Genomic DNA, 23,487 nt, shown 5'->3' on the forward strand with positions numbered 1-23,487 from the left:
ACACAGAATATGTTCAGAATATGCCAATATAAATGATGACTGTTCTGTGATTAAATTTTGTGTGCACATGTGCAAACACTTGAACAAAGCATGGATGAATATAAACAGCTTGATTTGTGTAGCAGTGGTCAGAGCACGGGGTTAATTTTTTTTTTTTTTTTTTTTTTTTGCAGTTTGGTTTCTATTAATGTTGTTCATACAACAAATAATTTGTAAAAAGCCATTAAGGTGCCTTGGTGACAATTGGAAAACCAATTATAAATTCCCGCACTTCTAAAATGAGACAGAACCAATGGTGCAGAGCCGCAGCATGGAGAAGCAAAGAGCCTCTGCATTAGAATTTTTTAATTTTTTGCCTGAATAAAAGGAAGTCTTGATTTAAAGAGAAAGGTCATTTTATCTGGGTGTAATTGATCTATGTTTTATTCTAAGAATGTGGCCTATTTGCAAAAGCTCGTACAAGTAGTCTCTGAGATTCATCCCATGTAGTCACCACCATGGGGTCTTGTTAGAGACACTGACCTACTGACACAGTGCCCCACGTTTACCCTGTTTGGTCACTACCTTGGAACAACCCATACCTCTCTGCAAGGCCCTTTTGCATATACTTCTCTGATACTGAAGGAGTAATATTATACTAACTGTTCCATCATTAGTGCTCTAGCAAAGCTGGATCAATCACTGGATGCCAGATAGAGCCCTAAGTGCTCTGAGATGAGAGGTCAGGACTCAGAGCCAGGGAGCAGACATTTTGGTTGGCTCCACCCCTCCCCCAATGTGTAACAGCTTAGAGGTGCATCCTGATTGGTCTAAGTCAGTCGTGGTGCTCCCATCCTCCTTACCAATGAATAGATCGAGACCCCAGGATGATATTTTTCAACATACGGTTTTCCTATGTCCTCAGGATTGGTCCAACTGGAGCCAATGAGACTCTAGAAAAGGTTGCTGGGGGTTCTTTCTTTGGATATTGCTGCAACCACATGTGTGGTGCAAAACATCAGCACTCATTCTGTTGCTAGCCTGCAAAGAGCAGAGCCAAGAGAACTGCAGGGCAATAGAAGGTGTGCCGCTAGATTAAGTCAACCTCCACATCTCCCTACCTCTGAATCTCTAGTCTTGAGGCCCTTCATGTTTATGCCGTTTGAATTTCAATCTTCTTTTGCATCCCAATTGATGTTAGACCACATCCCTGACCTCTCTCCTGAGCAGGACAGAGGAATCCAGCTGACACTAAAAGTTAAGGAGACAGGCAGACAAAAGACCATCTCTAGAATCCTCTCACCCTCCTTATCCTCACTCATTTTCACTACCATCTCCTCCCCACTCATGTGCCTGGAATTTAAATTCCAATGACAATAGAAATGAAATGGGCTGTAGAGCTCATCTTCTTTAAACTTCTCATGATAGTTCTGAGGAAATTGAGATTCTGGGGGGAAGAAAGAGTACTTACCAAATACAATTCAGAGGCAAAACTACATCCTTTAATGCCCAATGAAAATGTCTATTTCTTAGCAAAATTTTCCCCAGTAATCACACCCCTCCTGCACTGCCCCAAGCAGAACTGGTTATTTCTTCTTCATCACCATCAATATATTTTGTACCCACCTCTATTAGAAACAGTCCCTATGTTGTTGCATAATTATTGGCTCCCACTAGACTGTGCACTTCTTGAAGACAGGGTGCCTGGTTTTAATAGGGGCTTGACTGTTAAGTGAATGGAGCAACATCTTTATCAAACCCATTAATTCCATCTTTGTCAAACTCATTAATTCCATCTTTGTTAAGCCCATTAATTCCAACTTTATTCACATAGAATCTGTGATATTTCTAATTGAGGACAGTAGACAGAATTTCTAAAATGACCTCCCAAAGGTGTTTCACCCTAATCCCCTGGAATCTGTGACTAGAATGAGATATCACTCTTGTGGTTATGCTATGTCATGTGGTACAATTGAACTCAAAAGGGTGAGTTAACCAGTAACTTAGTGTAATGTTACATGAGCCCTTAAAAGTAGAGAACTTTCTCTGGCTGGGTGTGTAAGAGGGAGGCAGAAGGGAGAGATTTGAGGAAGATTTGATGCCCTGTTGCAAAACAGAAGACACGAGCTAGGAAATGCAGGCAGCCTCTCAAAGGTGAGAACAAGTCCTGGCAAGCAGCCAGCAAGGACATGAGGATCTCAGTCCTACAACCACACAGAACTGAATTCTGCCAACAACCTGAATGACTTGAAAACAGATTTACTCCCAGAGCCTCCCAGAGCCCCAGCTGACAGACACCTTGATTTCAGCCTTGTGAGACTCTAAGCAGAGTACCTAGCCATGCCTGCCTCCACTTCTGACCTACAACACTATAAAATAATAAATGGAAGTTTTGGAGTGACAAAAAATATTGTTTTAAGTTGCTAAATTTGTGGTAATTTGCTACGAAGCTAATACAGAGAGTTATTTGTGGAGGGAGTAGGGAAGCTTTGCTAAGCAAATTATTAGAGTAAACCAGCTTTCAATTCTGATGTTCACCTGCTTAGAACTAACCAGTTTCCAAGATGTTTGTAGAAGCGACTTTGGAGATCATCTGACCCTGGGTAAACAGGCTGCATTTTAAGCCAACTCGAATCAATTGGTGTGATTACCAGGCATGGACTGTTAAGAATTGTGAGGCCAAGGCTGGGTTCAGGGTAAAATAAATCTGTAATTGATTAGCAACACCTGCCATGAGCAGAGGACCTGGCGATGACGGCATGCTTGACAAACCCTTGCTATTCCTACTCTAGTCTGGCCTACTCATTTGGGAACAGTAGTCCCAGGGAAGGGGCAAAATTACATAGTCAATCAAGACTAGAATTAGGAATCAAAGCCTCCTAGCACACAAATATAATTTTCTTTGCACAGTGCAGTTTACTAAACTCAACAGAGCTAAAATATTAATCCTGTTCTAATTCACACCTCAGGAGTCCCCCAGGGCCTGGCAGCAGCCCATGGCTCATATCATGAGCACTGAGGTCTTCCTGGGGACCATATTTATAAGATCCACCCTGAGGAGCTTATATCCCTGCAACCCACTCTCTGCTCAGAACCGGCCAGTGAGAGGAGGCCATCTCTTCCTTCTCATTTCCCTCTCTTCTCCCAAGAAGCTAGGAATAAGCCACAACTCTTGGATGAAGTGAGAAGACTGGGAACTGGACTTCGACTCATCAGGACACCAAGAAGAAATCAAGACACAAGGTGGAAGTCAGTGGAGAAGCAGAGAGGAAGCAAGCAGCTCACAGACCACATAGAACTCCTCAGGCCACCATGCTTACTGTTACACACACCTTGACAGGCTGGCCCCACTCATTACTGAGCTGAGGGCAAAGCTAAGGTCCTACTGGTAATGACTCACAGAAAAGGCTATAAATAGGAACATTTATGACCATATTTATACAACCAAAGTTGGTTCAATGATAATGTATGGAAAAATAGAATCTTCGCTAAAGACGAATTTTAACTCCATTTGGGTATATGTTCCCAAGTGGGAAACAAACCTGGGCACACAGCTTTAAGAAGAGAGCTGGCCTCTGGTAATTGCTCTAATTACCTGTGAGTTAATTAGAGACCATTACGTGTTCAGAAGTGAGATTTTCATCCTTCAAAATTTGCATTTCCAGCGAGCAGCTCATTCTCTATGCATCATAAGGTGAGTGTTCCCTGCTGATTTCTTTTCCTCATATATAACCAGGCTCACTCTGCAACTGATATAATCAGAAGTCCATTAGACAGGGCCCAAAAAAGCCAGGAAGAGGTAGCAGGCTTCTGGGGCAGACAGATGGGTCTGGAATCTGTCTAGCCCCAGAAGGACGTATTTGAAGAGAGACTGATAATTTGGACAGCTTTTTGCAGGGACTGCTTTTGAGTTTTCTCAGTCATAATGACAGACTTTCCAAGAGAAACCAAATACCAGACACCTCCCTGAGTAAAAAATTCTCGTTGCCTGGGTCCTATTAAGAGTGCAGGAGAAGGCTTTCAGTTATTTGGGTGGGGCCTGCCGCTCTGATTCACAGTCATCTATGGGTTGACCCAAGGGCCAGGGCTGGGTAAATTTGAAGACTGTTATAATTTATTTTGCACACACCTTAGCAGACCCCACCTGAACAACTGAAAGCCTTCCCCTGGACTCTTATTAGGGCCTAGGCTATGACCATTTCTTACCCAATGAGGTATCTGATACTTGGATTCTCCTGGAAAGTCTGTGATTCTGAGCAAATTCAAAAGCAGTCCCCACAAGGAGCTGTCCAAATCAGTCACAGGTAATTAGAGCAATTACCAGGGTCCAGCACACTCTTTAAGGCTGTGTGCCCAGGTTTTCTTTCTCTTGGGAACACATACCCAAATGGAGTTAAAATTTCTTTTCAACAAAGATTCTATTTTTCCATACATTATCATCGAACCAACTTTGGTTGTATAAATGTGGTCATAAACATTCCTATTTACAGCCTTTTCTGTGAGTCATTGCCAGTAGGACCTTAGCTTTGCCCTTGGCTCAGTAATGAATGGGGCGGTCTGACCCCACAATCATCTATGGGCTGACCCAAGGGCCAGAGCTGGGTAGATTCGAAGGCTGTTGTAATGTTCTCAAAGGCATGGGGCTATTCATACTTTTAAACTCAGTAACCCAACAGCAGAAAGCTTTTTAAACAAAAGGAAATCATCCCAAATAATGAAAAAACTTTATGCACTGTCTTAGCCTGGGCTGCCCAGAAAACTGGGCTGAATTTGCAAATATTTATGTGCAATTACTTTATTAAAGGGTGTAATATCAGGGAAACAGGCGAGAGGAAAAAGGCAAAGGAAGCAAGAAAGGAGGAGAACCAACATGGGGTGCCTTATTGAGCTCCCCATTGCTAGGTATTAAGTGAGACTGATTGCTTGATCTCACTAGACGGCCTCTCCAAGGCCATAGCATGACTGTGACTTAGGGTGTCCATGGAGGGGTGGGAGTGTGAGGTGAAGACTTTATTCCATGGCTTCCGTCTCCCATTGGTCAAAGTTTTGCCCTATGAGGCATTAATTCCTTCATACTTCCAGGTTACACGTGTGTGGATGTTGAGAGGGTCCCACTGTGTCTCACACCCCAGATTCAACAAGGAACCCGGGAGCAGGAGGTGAAGTGCAATAGGCTGTGCTCCCATGAAGTTGGACAGGGTCTATCCGGAGTGGCAGTTCAGGAGTAGATGCCCAAAAGCCATAGAGATGGGGAAGCTGCAAGGTCGTAAGAGTCTGATACACACCTCAGTGTGGCTGTGGCTTTTCACTGTGTCCATCTCAGTGTGGATTCCAGTGAGGAAGCCCAGGCGTGGCAGTTAAATCATCTTCTCTGTGAATCCTTACTCTGCCACTCACTAGTTGTAGGACTTAGGGCAAACTAACTCCTCTGCACCTAGATATCTGTGACTGCTGAATGAGAATAATACCTACCATACGGAAATGTTTCAAGGTTTGAATGAGATAATCTGTGTAATGTATGGCCAAGAACACAAACTTAACAAAACCAAATTTCCCCCCCTTATATAATAATAAATTGAAACAACATAAACGTCCAATTATTGAAAAATGGTTAAATAAACCACGCTACAACCAGTTATGGACCCCTGTGTATCCTTTAAAAATAATGATACTGAATAAGTGACAAAATTGAAAATTGTTTCTGATATTGAAAAAAAAATGATACAAAATTGTATAGGTACAGTATGGGAGGAGAGTGTTGTAGCCAACATGAAATACCGTGTGCAAATACCTAGGGATATGCACATGCATGGCATTTCAGGGGAAAACACTAAGAATTGCTCCTGAATATTATTCACTTTTCTTTCTTGTTAACAGGACTCCAGATTTGTTCGGAGTGCTAATGTGCTCATCCTCAAGTGACAAATCATGATTTGTCTCAACCAATCTGGAAACTTTTTTTCTCTAAATTTCCAACCTCCCTTGCAGTTGGAGAAGGCCATATGATCTGTTTCTGTACAAAATAATCTAATAGGAAGTCTGCTACTTCCCATTCAAGGTCTAGTAGAGCTTTGCTTTGCTTTCATGATAAAAGGGGAAGTAACACGGCAGGCACTGTCCCTTCCTCTTTCTTTCCACTTTGGATGTAGATGTGAAGTCTGGAACTCTGGCAGCCATCTTATAACCATGAGGTAACCAGCATGAGGGAAAGGTCAAGAAATTCAGCTCTGTCATTTGTGAGCCACCGAATCAACATCAAAAACTACTTTCAGTCTCTTGTTACATATTTAGTTGTTTAAACATCAATGGTCAGATTTTCTGTTACTTATAACCAAATACACACCTAACTGATATAGGATGCCATGCTAATCAATTTACATGCCGTATCTCATTGATTTTTACACTGGATGTTTAAGGTATGCTTTATAATTCTCAACCTTTACAAGTAAGAAAACAGAGAGCCTAAGTGATTTACCCAAGGTCACCTCACTATTAAATCTCCAAAGCACAATTTTACTCAATCTTTATCCTAGAGTCCTTCTTGCCACTTTAATAGCAAATAGCATATAGAATGCAAAAAGATTGTAAGGCAGAGAAAAGAATGCTGAGCCATGAGAATGGTAAGAGGCTGGTCAATGGTGTTGTGGGACATGCTAAGAGGTCTTCACTTTGCTATATTGGGGATAGGAAGCAGCAATGTGCTAAGACCTACCTGTCAGCAAATATTACTGCCATGGTCCCAAGGCCTTAGGCATGATAGAGCTCAATAAATGCTGGGTGAATGAATAAATGAATGAATGCATAAGCCAAGAAATAATTGGATAAAATTCTCTAGGTGCATAAGGAGAATGAATTAAAGCAGTCAAGGCTAGAAGTAAGAAGACCATTTAGGAGGTTATTGCACATAAGAAATGGTAAGGTATGAACTATAGCAGTGTCTGTAGGACTAGAAAGGAGGGAACAAATTCAGGAGCAATTCAGAAAACAGAATTGATAGAGTCACAGTCCTCACATGGCCACCAGCTTATCTTCCTGAAAGAACATTGTTTATTAGGCCATTTGGCTGAACAAAAATGTTCAGCAGTTTCCCACACCTTGTAGAATATACATACTGTAAAGTTTGCTACCTACATTCATGGTCCTTCATCAGCTTCTAGCTCTACATCTGCCCCAGAATAACTATTCATCAAATGCTGAATAGAAATGCCAATCAACTAATTCATCAATTTGCATAACACTTAATCATTCACAAATGTCTCTATCTACTTATTTATTTTTTTGGACCTTCCCTCATTTGCTATTTATTATTTTCCAACAACTATGTGGCTTAAGCAGGCAGGATTGGGCACTCACAGGTAGCATGGTTTTGCAGATAAAGAAATGAACATTCAGAAAGGCCATTTGTTAAGTTGACCCTCTGACCAGAGCCTCCCCCATGTACTGCCCCTGCAACTCAAAGCCTGTCCTGCTCTACAACTTGGCTGGATCTTTCCTTGCCCCAGCCTCATGCTCGACTCACTCAGCTTCTGGCCCAGAATGGAGGACATGCCAGCTATCCATCTGATTTATCTAATCCTCAGATGAACTCATGATCAAATCCCACATCCAGACAGCTTTCTTAGCAAGAAAATTGAAGTCATCTCTCTTAACCTAGAAATTGGTTTACAGATCTTTGTCCCACACAGATGGATAATAAACTGCTCTGTTGAACACTATCAAATATGAAACTTCTGAAAGCTTTTTTTTTTTTTTTTTTTGAGACATGGTCTCACTCTGTCACCCAAGTTGGATTGCATGAATTGCAGTAGCACAATTACTACTCACTGCAGTCTTGACCTCCTTGGGCTTGAGCAATCCTCCCACCTCAGCCTCCTGAGCAGTTGGGTCCACAGGTGTGCACCACCACTCTCAGTTAATTTTTTATTTTTGTAGAGATGGAGTGTCCCTATGTTGCCCAGGCTGGTCTTGAACTCCTAGGCTCAAGTGATCCTCTGGCCTCAGCCTCCCAAAGTGCTGGCATTACAGACATGAGCCATTTGTTAGGCACTTTTTACCCTCACATTAACCCTCTGGCAGAGTTGGGGAAACACATTTCTTGAGTTAAAGTGGTTTGGCAAGAAGGGCTGAGCTGAGATTAAGATTCCGCCCTTCCCAACTCTGAAGCCCCTGTTCCCCTCACTGCTGCATCCTGCTCATTTTCCAGGCCCAGGTTAACAACAATGGGAAAGAGTTGAGAAATATTTTTCTAACAGGGTAAACCCTCCTCCCAGCCCAACTCCACCATCCTGGGCCACTCCTCTAGTCACATGATCCTTTGTACCATTTGGCCCAATTGATATTGATCTCATACACATGGGTCAGAGACAGGGTGAGAGTTTTCTCATTTCTCATGGGAGAAAGGCAAGCTCTGCCAAGCCCAGAATTTCCAGCCCCTCCTGTCCCAGCACAAACCATTCACGGTCTTCATACAATTATTCCTGGTGCGGCGTTTTATTTCTAGGAAGCCTTCTGTCCCTCAACCTCACCAGCCCTTGGTTCTTCAGCCCAGAGGTTCAGGACATTTGAGGATTGCATGTTGGCTGTGCGCATGGGGAATTCGGTGACTACCACTGATTGGCATCCCTTACCACACCCAGGGGAATGGGGAAGCCAAGAGATGGACTGAATGCAGGCTCAGGCTTCTCTCTCCTTGCCTCCAAGGGCATCCTCTCCAGCAGGTGACTGGCCATGACAACTACAATACCAATCTGAAACCGGTCAATGGGTTCAATGGAAGGTTTGGCTATCGCGGGAACACCCTAGCCCACTGTTGGAGCACGTCCATCTTTGGAGAGGTCACCCACTTCCCTCTGTTCTAACAGCATCTCTTCCCTTGACCTGAATTTCTAAGACAGATGTTTAGATAAACTCTCAATGTTATTTTACATTAAAAAAAAATTGTGTCTCCAAGTGTGTTGTTTCTTCCCTGAGATTGGAGGAAGGAGCCAGCTCTACTCTCAGCTTCTCTTCTCCCTGGAGAGGAGGTGAGAAGAGAAAGGGCTTCTCAGGCCCACGCCCTTGCACTCCATACCAACGAGTGCCAGGTTTGAAAGGAGAGGCTTCAGTTCTCTCCTGCCAGTGGGATAAGAAGGAGCCACACTGCTCAACCTCAATAACACACTTCCCCAGCTATCAGCAGGGCCCCAGGTCAAAGGTGGCTATTGTTTCCATCAAGAACAGAGCAAAGGCCAAGCTCCATGGTTTACGCCTGTAATCCCAGCACTTTGGGAGGCCAAAGTGAGGCTGAGATGGGAGGATTGCTTGAGCTCACGCAGGTGGATTACTTGAAACCAGCCTGGGCAACATGCTGAAACCCTGTCTTTACAAAACACACACACACGCACACTATGTATGTGTACTATATATATCTGTACTGTATATAATGCACTACAGATATGTGCACTACATAAGTGTACTATAAAAATATGTATACATATACATAAGTGTATATGTAAACATATATATGTATACGTATACATGTATATGTATACATATATGTATACATATACATGTATACGTATACATGTATATGTATATGGAGAGAGAGAGAGAGAGAGAGAGACAGAGAGAGAGAGAGAGATTGTCTCATTCTGTTAGCCCAGGCTGGAGTACAGTGGTGTGATCTCAGGTCACTGCAACCTCCGCCTCCCAGGGTTCAAACAATTCTCTTGCCTCAGCCTCCCTAGTAGCTGGGATTACGGGTGCCTGCCACCACGCCCAGCTAATTTTTTTTGTATTTTTAGCGGAGACGGGGTTTCACCATGTTGGTCAGGCCGATCTCAAACTCTTGACCTCACCTTGGCCTCCGAAAGCGCTGGGATTACAAGCGTCAGACATCGTGCCCAGCCCAGGATGTCATTTTTCAAGTGCTCCCTTTCAGTTTATTAGTGGCCAAGGGACAAGCCAAAGCAGATGATGGATAATTAAGAAGGTGGGGCTTTAGAACACAAAGCTTGCCAGAACTCTAGTGTGGGTGGAACTTGATTGTATTGAGTCACCATAAGTGGACAAGTAAGGAGCTTCTAACAGGTGAAGGGGGTATAGCTCAGGGGGTAGAGCAATTGACCACTAGATCAAGAGGAGCCCGGTTCAAGTCCGGGTGCCCCCTTCCGGAAGCTTTTCTTACTTCCATTTTAAAGTAGATACCGTCAGCCACAGTGTCACCAGAAAAGATGAGAAAACTCTCTTTTCTTTTTTTTTTTTTTTTCCCCTGGACACAGCACTCCTTTAATCCCACAATGCTCTGTGGTAATTTTAAATCAGATACATTGAAAGGATATTAACTTTTACAATAATATTGTACAATTAAAACTATATATGTAAATCCAAGAGACTGGAGGAGTGTACATATACTGAGTTTCTTATTTAACAATAACTGATGATTTTTATACAATTGAGAATAAATCTTTATCAGATGATGAGACTTATAGAGGATAATAGGTCAATTATTATGGTAATTTTAAAAATCTCTTTATTATTATTATACTTTAAGTTTTAGGGTACATGTGCACAATGTGCAAGTTAGTTACATATGTATACATGTGCCATGCTGGTGCGCTGCACCCACTAACTCGTCATCTAGCATTAGGTATATCTCCCAGTGCTATCCCTCCCCTGTGCCCCCACCCCACAACAGTCCCCAGAGTGTGATGTTCCCCTTCCTGTGTCCATGTGTTCTCATTGTTCAATTCCCACCTATGAGTGAGAATATGTGGTGTTTGGTTTTTTGTTCTTGCGATACTTTACTGAGAATGATGATTTCCAATTTCATCCATGTCCCTACAAAGGACATGAACTCATCATTTTTTATGGCTGCATAGTATTCCATGGTGTATATGTGCCACATTTTCTTAATCCAGTCTATCATTGTTGGACATTTGAGTTGGTTCCAAGTCTTTGCTATTGGGAATAATGCCGCAATAAACATACGTGTGCATGTGTCTTTCTAGCAGCATGATTTATAGTCCTTTGGGTATATACCCAGTAATGGGATGGCTGGGTCAAATGGTATTTCTAGTTCTAGATCCCTGAGGAATCGCCACACTGACTTCCACAATGGTTGAACTAGTTTACAGTCCCACCAAAAGTGTAAAAGTGTTCCTATTTCCCCACATCCTCTCCAGTACCTGTTGTTTCCTGACTTTTTAATGATTGCCATTCTAACTGGTGTGAGATGGTATCTCATTGTGGTTTTGATTTGCCTTTCTCTGATGGCCAGTGATGGTGAGCATTTTTTCATGTGTTTCTTGGCTGCATAAATGTTTTCTTTTGAGAAGTGTCTGTTCATGTCCTTTGCCCACTTTTTGATGGGGTTGCTTTTTCTTGTAAATTTGAGTTCATTGTAGATTCTGGATATTAGCCCTTTGTCAGATGAGTAGGTTACAAAAATTTTCTCCCATTCTGTAGGTGGCCTGTTCACTCTGATGGTAGTTTCTTTTGCTGTGCAGAAGCTCTTTAGTTTAATTAGATCCCATTTGTCAATTTTGGCTTTTATTGCCATTGCTTTTGGTGTTTTAGACATGAAGTTCTTGCCCATGCCTATGTCCTGAATGGCAATGCCTAGGTTTTCTTCTAGGGTTTTTATGGTTTTAGGTCTAACGTTTAAGTCTTTAATCCATCTTGAATTGATTTTTGTATAAGGTGTAAGGAAGGGATCCAGTTTCAGCTTTCTACATATGGCTAGCCAGTTTTCCCAGCACCATTTATTAAATAGGGAATCCTTTCCCCAATGCTTGTTTTTCTCAGGTTTGTCAAAGATCAGATAGTTGTAGATAGGCGGCATTATTTTTGAGGGCTCTGTTCTGTTCCATTGATCTATATCTCTGTTTTGGTACCAGTACCATGCTGTTTTGGTTACTGTAGCCTTGTAGTATAGTTTGAAGTCAGGTAGCGTGATGCCTCCAGCTTTGTTCTTTTGGCTTAGGATTGACTTGGCGATGCGGGCTCTTTTTTGGTTCCATATGAACTTTAAAGTAGTTTTTTCCAATTCTGTGAAGAAAGTCGTTGGTAGCTTGATGGGGATGGCATTGAATCTGTAAATTACCTTGGGCAATATGGCCATTTTCACAATATTGATTCTTCCTACCCATGAGCATGGAATGTTCTTCCATTTGTTTGTATCCTCTTTTATTTCCTTGAGCAGTGGTTTGTAGTTCTCCTTGAAGAGGTCCTTCACATCCCTTGTAAGTTGGATTCCTAGGTATTTTATTCTCTTTGAAGCAATTGTGAATGGGAGTTCACTCATGATTTGGCTCTTTGTTTGTCTGTGGTTGGTATATAAGAATGCTTGTGATTTTTGTACATTGATTTTGTATCCTGAGACTTTGCTGAAGTTGCTTATCAGCTTAAGGAGATTTTGGGCTGAGACAATGGGGTTTTCTAGATATACAATCATGTCATCTGCAAACAGGGACAATTTGACTTCCTGTTTTCCTAACTGAATACCCTTTATTTCCTTGTCCTGCCTAATTGCCCTGGCCAGAACTTCCAACACTACGTTGAATAGGACTGGTAAGAGAGGGCATCCCTGTCTTGTGCCAGTTTTCAAAGGGAATGCTTCCAATTTTTGCCCATTCAGTATGATACTGGCTGTGGGTTTGTCATAAATAGCTCTTATTATTTTGAAATACGTCCCATCAATACTTAATTTATTGAGAGTTTTTAGCATGAGGGGTTGTTGAATTTTGTCAAAGGCCTTTTCTGCATCTATTGAGATAATCATGTGGTTTTTGTCTTTGGTTCTGTTTATATGCTGGATTACATTTATTGATTTGCATATATTGAACCAGGCTTGCATCCCAGGGATGAAGCCCACTTGATCAAGGTGGATAAGCTTTTTGATGTGCTGCTGGATTCGGTTTGCCAGTATTTTATTCAGGATTTTTGCATCAATGTTCATCAAGGATATTGGTCTAAAATTCTCTTTTTTGGTTGTGTCTCTGCCAGGCTTTGGTATCAGGATGATGCTGGCCTCATAAAATGAGTTAGAGAGGATTCCCTCTTTTTCTATTGATTGGAATAGTTTCAGAAGGAATGGTACCAGTTCCTCCTTGTACCTCTGGTAGAATTCAGCTGTGAATCCATCTGGTCCTGGACTCTTTTTGGTTGGTAAGCTATTGATTATTGCCACAATTTCAGCTCCTGTTATTGGTCTATTCAGAGATTCAACTTCTTCCTGGTTTAGTCTTGGGAGAGTGTATGTGTCGAGGAATTTATCCATTTCTTCTAGATTTTCTAGTTTATTTGCATAGAGGTGTTTGTAGTATTCTCTGATGGTAGTTTGTATTTCTGTGGGATCGGTGGTGATATCCCCTTTATCATTTCTTATTGTGTCTATTTGATTCTTCTCTCTCTTTTTCTTTATTAGTCTTGCTAGAGGTCTATCAATTTTGTTGATCCTTTCAAAAAACCACCTCCTGGATGCAATAATTTTTTGAAGGGTTTTTTGTGTCTCTATTTCCTTCAGTTCTGCTCCGATTTTCGTTATTTCTTGCCTTCTGCTAGCTTTTGAATGTCTTTGCTCTTGTTTTTCTAGTTCTTTTAATTGTCATGTTAGGTTGTCAATTTTGGAACTTTCCTGCTTTCTCTTGTGGGCATTTAGTGCTATAAATTTCCCTCTACACACTGCTTTGAATGCGTCCCAGAGATTCTGGTATGTTGTGTCTTTGTTCTTGTTGGTTTCAAAGAACATCTTTATTTCTGCCTTCATTTCGTTATGTACCCAGTAGTCATTCAGGAGCAGGTTGTTCAGTTTCCATGTAGTTGAGTGGTTTTGAGTGAGATTCTTAATCCTGAGTTCTAGTTTGATTGCACTGTGGTCTGAGAGATAGTTTGTTATAATCTCTGTTCTTTTACATTTGCTGAGGAGAGCTTTACTTCCAAGTATGTGGTCAATTTTGGAATAGGTGTGGTGTGGTGCTGAAAAAAAAGTATATTCTGTTGATTTGGGGTGGAGAGTTCTGTAGATGTCTATTAGGTCTGCTTGGTGCAGAGCTGAGTTCAATTCCTGGGTATCCTTGTTGACTTTCTGTCTCGATCTTTCTAATGTTGACAGTGGGGTGTTAAAGTCTCCCATTATTAATGTGTGGGAGTCTAAGTCTCTTTGTAGGTCACTCAGGACTTGTTTTATGAATCTGGGTGCTCCTGTATTGGGTGCATATATATTTAGGATAGTTAGCTCTTCTTGTTGAATTGATCCCTTTACCATTATGTAATGGCCTTCTTTGTCTCTTTTGAGCTTTGTTGGTTTAAAGTCTGTTTTATCAGAGACTAGGATTGCAACCCCCTGTCTTTTTTTGTTTTCCATTGGCTTGGTAGATCTTCCTCCATCCTTTTATTTTGAGCCTATGTGTGTCTCTGCACGTGAGATGGGTTTCCTGAATACAGCACACTGATGGGTCTTGACTCTTTATCCAATTTGCCAGTCTGTGTCTTTTAATTGGAGCATTTAGTCCATTTACATTTAAAGTTAATATTGTTATGTGTGAATTTGATCCTGTCATTATGATGTTAGCTGGTGATTTTGCTCGTTAGTTGATGCAGTTTCTTCCTAGTCTCGATGGTCTTTACATTTTGGCATGATTTTGCAGTGGCTGGTACCGGTTGTTCCTTTCCATGTTTAGTGCTTCCTTCAGGAGCTGTTTTAGGGCAGGCCTGGTGGTGACAAAATCTCTCAGCATTTGCTTGTCTGTAAAGTATTTTATTTCTCCTTCACTTATGAAGCTTAGTTTGGCGGGATATGAAATTCTGGGTTGAAAATTCTTGTCTTTAAGAATGTTGAATATTGGCCCCCACTCTCTTCTGGCTTGTACAGTTTCTGCCAAGAGATCTGCTGTTAGTCTGATGGGCTTCCCTTTGAGGGTAACCTGACCTTTCTCTCTGGCTGCCCTTAACATTTTTTCCTTCGTTTCAACTTTGGTGAATCTGACAATTATGTGTCTTGGAGTTGCTCTTCTCGAGGAGTATCTTTGTGGCGTTCTCTGTATTTCCTGAATCTGAATGTTGGCCTGCCTTGCTAGATTGGGGAAGTTCTCCTGGATAATATCCTGCAGAGTGTTTTCCAACTTGGTTCCATTCTCCCCGTCACTTTCAGGTACACCAATCAGACATAGATTTGGTCTTTTCACATAGTCCCATATTTCTTGGAGGCTTTGTTTGTTTCTTTTTATTCTTTTTTCTCTAAACTTCCCTTCTCGCTTCATTTCATTCATTTCATCTTCCATTGCTGAAATGCTTTCTTCCAGTTGGTCGCATCGGCTCCTGAGGCATCTGCATTCTTCACGTAGTTCTTGAGCCTTGGTTTTCAAGCTCCATCAGCTCCTTTAAGCACTTCTCTGTATTGGTTATTCTAGTTATACATTCTTCTAAACTTTTTTCAAAGTTTTCAACTTCTTTGCCTTTGGTTTGAATGTCCTCCCATAGCTCAGAGTAATTTGATCATCTGAAGCCTTCTTCTCTCAGCTCGTCAAAGTCATTCTCTATCCAGCTTTGTTCCGTTGCTGGTGAGGAACTGCGTTCCTTTGGAGGAGGAGAGGCGCTCTGCTTTTTAGAGTTTCCAGTTTTTCTGCTCTGTTTTTTCCCCATCTTTGTGGTTTTATCTACTTTTTGTCTTTGATGATGGTGATGTACAGATGGGTTTTTGGTGTGGATGTCCTTTCTGTTTGTTAGTTTTCCTTCTAACAGACAGGACCCTCAGCTGCAGGTCTGTTGGAGTACCCCGCCATGTGAGGTGTCAGTCTGCCCCTGCTGGGGGGTGCCTCCCAGCTAGGCTGCTCGGGGGTCAGGGACCAACTTGAGGAGGCAGTCTGCCCATTCTCAGATCTCCAGCTGCGTGCTGGGAGAACCACTGCTCTCTTCAAAGCTGTCAGACAGGGACATTTAAGTCTGCAGAGGTTACTGCTGTCTTTTTGTTTGTCTGTGCCCTGCCCCCAGAGGTGGAGCCTACAGAGGCAGGCAGGCCTCCTTGAGCTGTGGTGGGCTCCACCCTGTTCGAGCTTCCAGCTGCTTTGTTTACCTAAACAAGCCTGGGCAATGGCGGGTGCCCCTCCCCCAGCCTCACTGCTGCCTTGCAGTTTGATCTCAGACTGCTGCGCTAGCAATCAGCGAGACTCCGTGGGCGTAGGACCCTCCGAGCCAGGTGCGGGATATAATCTCCTGGTGCGCCGTTTTTTAAGCCTGTCGGAAAAGCGCAGTATTCGGGAGACGACACCTGATTTCCCAGGTGTCGTCTGTCACCCCTTTCTTTGACTAGGAAAGGGAACTCCCTGACCCCTTGTGCTTCCCAAGTGAGGCAATGCCTCGCCCTGCTTCAGCTCGCGCACGGTGCGCGCACCCACTGACCTGCGCCCACTGTCTGGCACTCCCTAGTGAGATGAACTCGGTACCTCAGATGGAAATGCAGAAATCACCCGTGTTCTGCGTCGCTCACACTGGGAGCTGCAGACCAGAGCTGTTCCTATTCGGCCATCTTGGCTCCTCCCCAAGAAAACTTTCAACTTGGTCTTGGGGTGAAATTGTTCCTCCCACATTCCAGCTGACCACTAGGACAAAAAGTCGCTTTAGGATCTCCTTTGTCTTCAGTTAAGATCAAGTCCCTGAGGAGATTCTAAATTTGTAAGTCTGAGAGCTGTGAAGACAATTTGACAATTGGGTGTGTGTCGGAGTACAGATAAAAATGTTCCTTCAACATGTATTTTTGAAAACTTAGTACACACAAAACTCCATTGAATTAAAACATGAAAGAAGGGCTGTGTGCAGTGGCTCACGCCTATAATCCCAGCACTTTGGGATGCCGAGGCAGGCAGATCACTTGAGGTCAGGAGTTCAAGATCAGCCTGAGCCACATGGTGAAACTCCATCTCTACTAAAAATACAAAAATACAAAAATTAGCCGGGCATGGTGGTGTGCGCCTGCAATCCCAGCTACTTGGGAGGCTGAGGCAGGAGAATTGCTTGAACCCAGGAGGTGGAGTCTGCAGTGAGCCAAGATCATGCCACTGCCCCACTCCAGCCTGGTGACAGAGAAAGACTGTCTCAAAAACAAACAAACAAACAAAAACTCTTTGATGACATCCTTTGCCATGGTCCTTAACGCTACACAACTGCAGCCAACCACTTTATGGGGTTTTCCTTCTGTCCGTTTTACAGTGGTCCATCCCTTCCCCTAGTTTCTTGTCATCAACCTTAATTAGGGTGATCTGGTGTTCAGCACCAAGGGCCTTCACCAGCCAGCCACATAGGCAGGCTCATCACAGTTGGGGGCAGCACAAGGATGGGCCCAGCACTTGTCTAAGGCTTTGGCAGCTTCTCGAATTCCACGTGCTATACCATCATGGATGAGGGCAGCCTTCGGGACCCCTTGTAAAGCAGTATTAAGGTCCATGACACCTCCAGCAGTGATGCCTTCCTGGGCCATGGTGGTGGGTTATGGGTGAAGCTGATTCTTGAACACACCTGAGCCTCTGCCTCCGTGACTCAGTGGCGGTGGGGAAAGAGCAGCAGTTTGTCCTTGGTTAACACTCACTGCAACTAAAATGTGGTCTAGGTTGCATGAAAAGGGGTTAAACTTGGCCAAGAAGTTGATTAAGCATTTTGGCCAGTTTGCTTATTACCATTGATGTAAAAAAGATTAATATGTTACAATCTCAGAGCATTTCTCTTCCGTTTTTTTAGACAAGGTCTCCCCCTTTGCCCAGGCTAAAGTACAGCAGGAGTGATCTTGGCTCACTGCAGCTGCAACCTTGACCTCCCAGGCTCAAGCAATCCTCCCATCTCAGCCTCCTGAGCAGCTGGGATTACAGGCGTGCGCCACCACACCTGGCTGACTTTTGAGGTTTTGGGGTTTTTTTGTAGAGACAGGATTTTGCCATGTTGCTCAGGCTGGTCTAGAACTCCTGGCCTCAAGCCATCAACTCGTCTTGGCCTCCCAAAGCACTGGGATTATAGGTGTGAGCCACTGTGCATGGCCTTGAAGGAGTTTCCATTTTGCCCTACTCCCCAGGTGACAATGAAAAGTAGCAAATGAGCAGATGATTTTGACAGCAGCACTGAGCTGTCATAGACACCTTGCTAACTAGCTCAGTGTTTGCTTACTTATAGCTTTCTAGAGATAACAATGAATGGCACACACCGGTTATTAAAAATGCCCATAAATACTGGCCAGGCGTGGTGGCTCACGCCTGTAATCCCAACACTTTGGGAGGCCAAGGCGGGCAGATCACTTGAGGTCAGGAGTTCAAGACCAACCTGGCTAACATCGTGAAACCCCGTCTCTACTGAAAATACAAAAATTAGCCAGGCATGGCGGTGTATACCTATAATCCCAGCTACTCAGGAGGCTGAGGCAGGAGAATCCCTTGAGCCCTGGAGGCAGAGGTTGCAATGAGCCGAGATCGCACCACTGCACTCCAGCATGGGCAACAGAGTGAGACTCCATCTCAAAAAAATAATAATAATAATAATAATGCCCACAAATAAATACTGCCTCATGTCCCATGTTGCTGTGGACACCCTAGAATCCAACTGGCCCAACATGGTTTGGAGGGTACTGCCAACCTCCTAGGCATCCCCCAACAAGGGTCCTCAGAGACATCCTTCATCTAAGACCAAGTCAGTCCCTCCCTATCTAGATCTGTCCTGGTCTAAATCTTCCACCTAACCATCTCCAAAAACAATTTCAGGCTAAACTCCATTTCTTCTTGCATTTCTCCATTTGTACGTGTTGCTAAAAGGCTCTGGTCCCACTCTAAGTCTGTCTTCTCCAGTTCATCCATTGTACTGCCACCGGAATGATCTTTCTAGATCTTTGCTTTCGATGGCTTCCTGTGCCTCAGATAGAGTGTGTGGCCTTTTGTGATCCGACCACATATGCCTCTCCATCCTGTTGCGCCATCTCTGCCTCACACCTGGTGTTCTTGGGACACCACATTTCAAGCCTGTCCCCCACACACCTGGGCCTCTGCTCAAGCCACCCAACTCCTTTTCATCCAGAAAAGTCCAACTTTTAAGGCTCAGTGTAAAAGACACCTCAGGGAAGTTTCATTTCCCCAGCACTTGACGCAACTAGATACTTGTTATGTTAGATGGACAATGTTTTTGTTTTTGTTTGTTGTTGTTGTTTTTGCCAGCATGATTTCGTTTTCATTCCTACAACCCTAGGAAATAAGTTTCCACACTTTACTGAAGAAAACAACTGAATCTCAAGAGAGTGATTTGCCCAAGGTCTTCTGCTAATAAGTGTAGCAGAGCCAGCTGAGCGCCTCCTCAAGTTCAAGACTCTATTAGGCCCCTTGTGTTGGGAAGAATCGGCTTCTTACTGAAGTTGCCTTTAAGATCTTCTTGGGTTCAGTTCAGCAGTTTCCCCTTTTGTCCCTCTTTCCTTAAGACAGACTGCCTGTCTCCCACAGTGCCTTCTGGCCTGGGCCTGGCTATCGTATCTTTGCTCACATCTCCCTGCTTGTACTCTTGGCTTCACGTGAATAAAAGCAGCTATTGCAATACCAAAAAGGATATTCTCTGTAGACACCATAATCTGAGCAAAGGTGCACAGACACAAATGCTCCTGGAAGTCCAGGGCAGCCAGAACTGGGGTGCCATGGTGGCTGGGAAATCGGCTCTGCTTGTGTTGCAGTATTTTTGTGTTTGTTTTCATAGAGACAGGGTCTTGCTATGTTGCCCAGGCTGGTGTCAAACTCCTGGCCACAGGTGAACCTCCCACCTCAACCTCCCAAAGTGCTGGGATTACAGGCACGAGCCACCGTGCCCAGCCCGAGTTCCAGTATCTTTGGACATGAAATGGAGTTATCTAAGGATAAGGCCAGAGCCTTAGAGAGATTCTGACTAGAGTTAGGGGTATGGCCAGTTTAAGGTGGCTGTTGAAAACGTGGCAGTGGATAAGTCCCTCAGTACAGCATCATGTACTGGAGGACTCCAGGGCCCACTGTCTACAAATGCTAGTTTGAAAGATGGCTCTGGTCAGATGAGCCTGTCACTAAATTACAGATTATCTAATCCCACAAAACCCTATACCCCATGGACTTTAGTGTTCATGACTCTGACAATTTCCAAAGTACAGAAAAAAAAATTATACCAGGTGCAATTTAAGAGTTAAGAGTTAGAAAGTGCTCCAGTTTTGTACAGTAACTAAAACATCCTATTCATGATGAGAAGAATTACAGACTGCTATTGTGGGTTCCATCATCTCTCCCTAATTATGGTAGGTCTGAAATGGAAAATGCAAATATAACTGCAAAATTAACATTAAATCAGAAATTTTTTAACAATTGGAAGCTGGTCAGTAGTGGCTCACCCCTGTAATCCCAGCACTTTGGGAGGCCAAGGCGGCAGATTGCTTGAGCCCAGGAGTTCAAGACTAGCCTGGGCAACATGGCAAAAGCCCATCTCTATAAAACTGGAAGCTTAGCTTGTGTTATAGGCTAGATCAACTTGCTTAATCTCTCAGCCAGTGAGTCTTTTTAGTGAAAGATAAAGTTGCTTTTAGTGACAAAGTTTTACTGCCCTCAGCCATGAGAATCTCCAAGGCCAATGGAAATGATCAAAGCTAAGCTTGCTGATCACACTAGCAGGTACCTTGATTCTTAACTTTACTCCTAAGGAAAAGGCACTGACCTTACCTGGAAATGCAAAAGAATTCAAAAGCTGTGAAGGGGAAGGAAAACAGGGAGAGAAGCTCTACAGTGTGTTGGTGGTGGAAGGGGTCCAGGGTTGCCTGGACTCAGGCCAGCTTGGAGTGTGCCCGGCAATGCTGGGCTTCTGATCCTCTAGGAGCCAGCATCTTAGGCTGTAAGACAAGAATACTACCGTGGACCTTCCAGTGTGGTTGTGAGAATTAACCATGTAAAGCTCCTAGCATAGTGCCAAGCACGTAACAGGCACCTAAATATTGGTTATCTTTGCTTTTCCAGTTCCTAAATAAATCAGCAGTTAAACCCAAGGGATGTGTAAGGATCCCACTGGGTCTCATTGATCAGGAGACTGCATCATTCTCAGCCACAAGTACAAGTTGCAATCTCCAGTCAAAGCCCTCAGGGATATGTTCAACAACTGTCTGTACCTATGAGCAAGTCTTTTAAACCAGAAAGTGATTAAAAGCATTTACGTGGCTCCCCCTGAAAAGGAGAGGGGACTAAATTCTGTTACTACATGTCAGGATAGTGGTTACTCCCGGTCGGGGGGAGGCACCAGGAGTTTTTGGAGGACAGCCATGTTCTGTTTCTTAATCTGGGTGCTCATTGGTTATATAGGTATTCAATTTGAGAAAACCAAGCTGAAGTATAAATGTATAATAGTTCAATAGGTTTGTTTTTGTTATTGAGACAGGGTCTTGCTCTGTCACCCAGGCTGGAGTACAGTGGCATCTCCGAGGCTCAGGCAATCCTCCTACCTCAGCCTCCTGAGTAGCTGGAACTACAGGCGTGCACTGCCATGCCCAGCTTTCGGGGGGAGGAGGTTTTCTTCGTAGAGACGGGGTTCGCTTGCCACGTTGCCCAGGGTGGTCTCGAACTCCTGGGCTTAAGTGATCCGCCCACCTTGGCCTCCCAAAGTGCTGGGATTACAGGCATGAGTGACAGCGCCTAGCCAGGACTATGTATCTTAAACCTAGGGAGTGAAAATCAAGACTAATACCCGATCTCTTCTACCGTGCAAGAGGATTCCTCAACAGACCCTGACCTGACAGCTGCCAGAGTGTAACCCGGAGAACCCAAGCTGTGAAACTGCTACCACTGAGCCTTGCTCAGCCAATGCCATGGCTGCAGAAAGGGGGTCTGCCAGGTAACCCCGGCTGCAGAAAAGTCTGAGGAACAGCTCTACGTACAGGATAAGTGGTGAGTGAGAACGTGGGGGCCCTCTAGTCACTAGAGAGAATTCCTTCCCTCAATAAAGGAATATTCATGACAAGCACAAAGCTATGGTCCCAGTCAGCATACTGATCTGGGTGGGGCATGCTATCTAGCAAAGAGCTGGGGACAACAGGCTGTGGTCATGAGACTGACATCCACTCCACAGGATCACGGTTTGGGGGTACTTGGCTATGCAGTGCAATGGCGCAATCTCGGCTCAGCGCAACCTCCGCCTCCCAGGTTCAAGCAATTCTCCTGCCTCAGCCTCCCAAGTAGCTGGGATTACAGGCATGCACCACCACACCCAGCTAATTTTTTGTATTTTTAGTAGAGACGGGGTTTCTCCATGTTGGTCAGGCTGGTCTCGAACTCCCGACCTAAGGTGATCCCCCCACCTCGGCATCCCAAAGTGCTGGGATTACAGGCATGAGCCACCACATCCGGCCAGCTATGGTTTTTAAAAAGCTCTTATTTGTCAGAGTAATAGACTGCAGTATTTGCAGGTAAAATATTACCACCCTAGAAACATGCCCCTTACTTGGCCTCTGCTTTGAAAGCCACCATCAGCTTGAGAGAGATGGTGGCCAGAAGGCACTGATGGAATGAGAGGAAAGAGCCAGCACAGTCAAGATGCAGGAAGATCCCTTTATGATGGCGAATTGGATGGTACACAGTTCTAGAGTAGGGCCCCAGGAGGCAGGAGGAGCAGGGTTGAGAGGGACGACACACTCCAGGGCTCATGTCACACCGATACACACACCAGGAATGACCTCCATATACTTCCCTAAAGCTCAACCCACCCACCAGTTCAGTCAAGAATTATACTTTCATTCTTCATGTTTGGCCACTGAAGATCAAATCCACCATGATGATAGGATTTCAGCACAACGGGCCCTTTCCAGTCACGACAGACAGAGCTGTCCAGGCTCTTGAGAAGAGACAAAAATTCCTTTGACTTCTCTTGCAAGGACCAAAGAAACAAATTTTTTCTTTACCATCTGTTGAAATATTTATATAGACTTTAAAAAAACAACTAAGAGTCCATTCTGTGCTCTGTTTCCCTGGAAGGTTTCTCATGATCGCCCCTCCAAGAGCTAGAGGGGTTGTGTGTCTGGGAACAAAGGATTAAGACACTTTAAAATAAGCAATGAAAATCCTAGTGCGACACTCAGAAGCAGATGGTGGGCTTGAGGGGGCTGAGGGGTGGAAGGCGGGTGCTTCGATTGAGGAGCTGGGTGCCACCTTTTGGGAAAGCTAAGTGGAGACAGAAGCATCGGGGCAGGAAGCCCGGCCAGGGAAGACTCAGTTCCTTTCTTGCTGTCCCCTGGGGGACCAGAGGCAGCACGGCCCCTGCATTTCCACTTCTCAGGGCCGAAGACCCAAACTCTGACCCTCCACCCACTCTAGTGACCTGCACGCTAAGTTGGGTGGTCTCTGACTAAAACAGGCTTAAGCCAAGAATTGGGATTTGACTCCCAGAAGACCCAGGGAGAATTCCCTTCAGGCCATTTCAGGCAGGAAGGACCTGGGAGGCTCACTCCCCAGGCAGCTGAGAGGCATGGAAGGAAGAGCCAAGGACAGGAGAGGCTTCCAAGGCTCTGAGAGCAGCAGC

General features: G+C 44.1%; 2 long non-coding RNA genes and 1 other non-coding gene across 3 annotated transcripts in view; 1 reads left to right on the forward strand and 2 right to left on the reverse strand.

Moving 5' to 3' along the window:
* Window positions 1-9,903, reverse strand: part of LOC134808466 (uncharacterized) — a 39,312-nt gene extending 29,409 nt beyond the window's left edge. Inside the window, exon 1 of the long non-coding RNA XR_010151448.1 lies at window positions 9,816-9,903. This is a non-coding gene — a long non-coding RNA (uncharacterized LOC134808466). The remainder of the gene's footprint in view (window positions 1-9,815) is intronic.
* Window positions 1-23,487, reverse strand: part of LOC104002394 (uncharacterized) — a 336,523-nt gene that overhangs the window by 273,411 nt on the left and 39,625 nt on the right. The window lies entirely within an intron of this gene.
* TRNAS-ACU (transfer RNA serine (anticodon ACU)) lies at window positions 10,053-10,126 on the forward strand. Its single transcript has one exon. It is a non-coding gene; the product is annotated as a tRNA-Ser (tRNA).

Source organism: Pan troglodytes, chromosome 16 (genome assembly GCF_028858775.2).
Source record: "Pan troglodytes isolate AG18354 chromosome 16, NHGRI_mPanTro3-v2.0_pri, whole genome shotgun sequence".
Lineage (NCBI taxonomy): Eukaryota > Metazoa > Chordata > Mammalia > Primates > Hominidae > Pan > Pan troglodytes.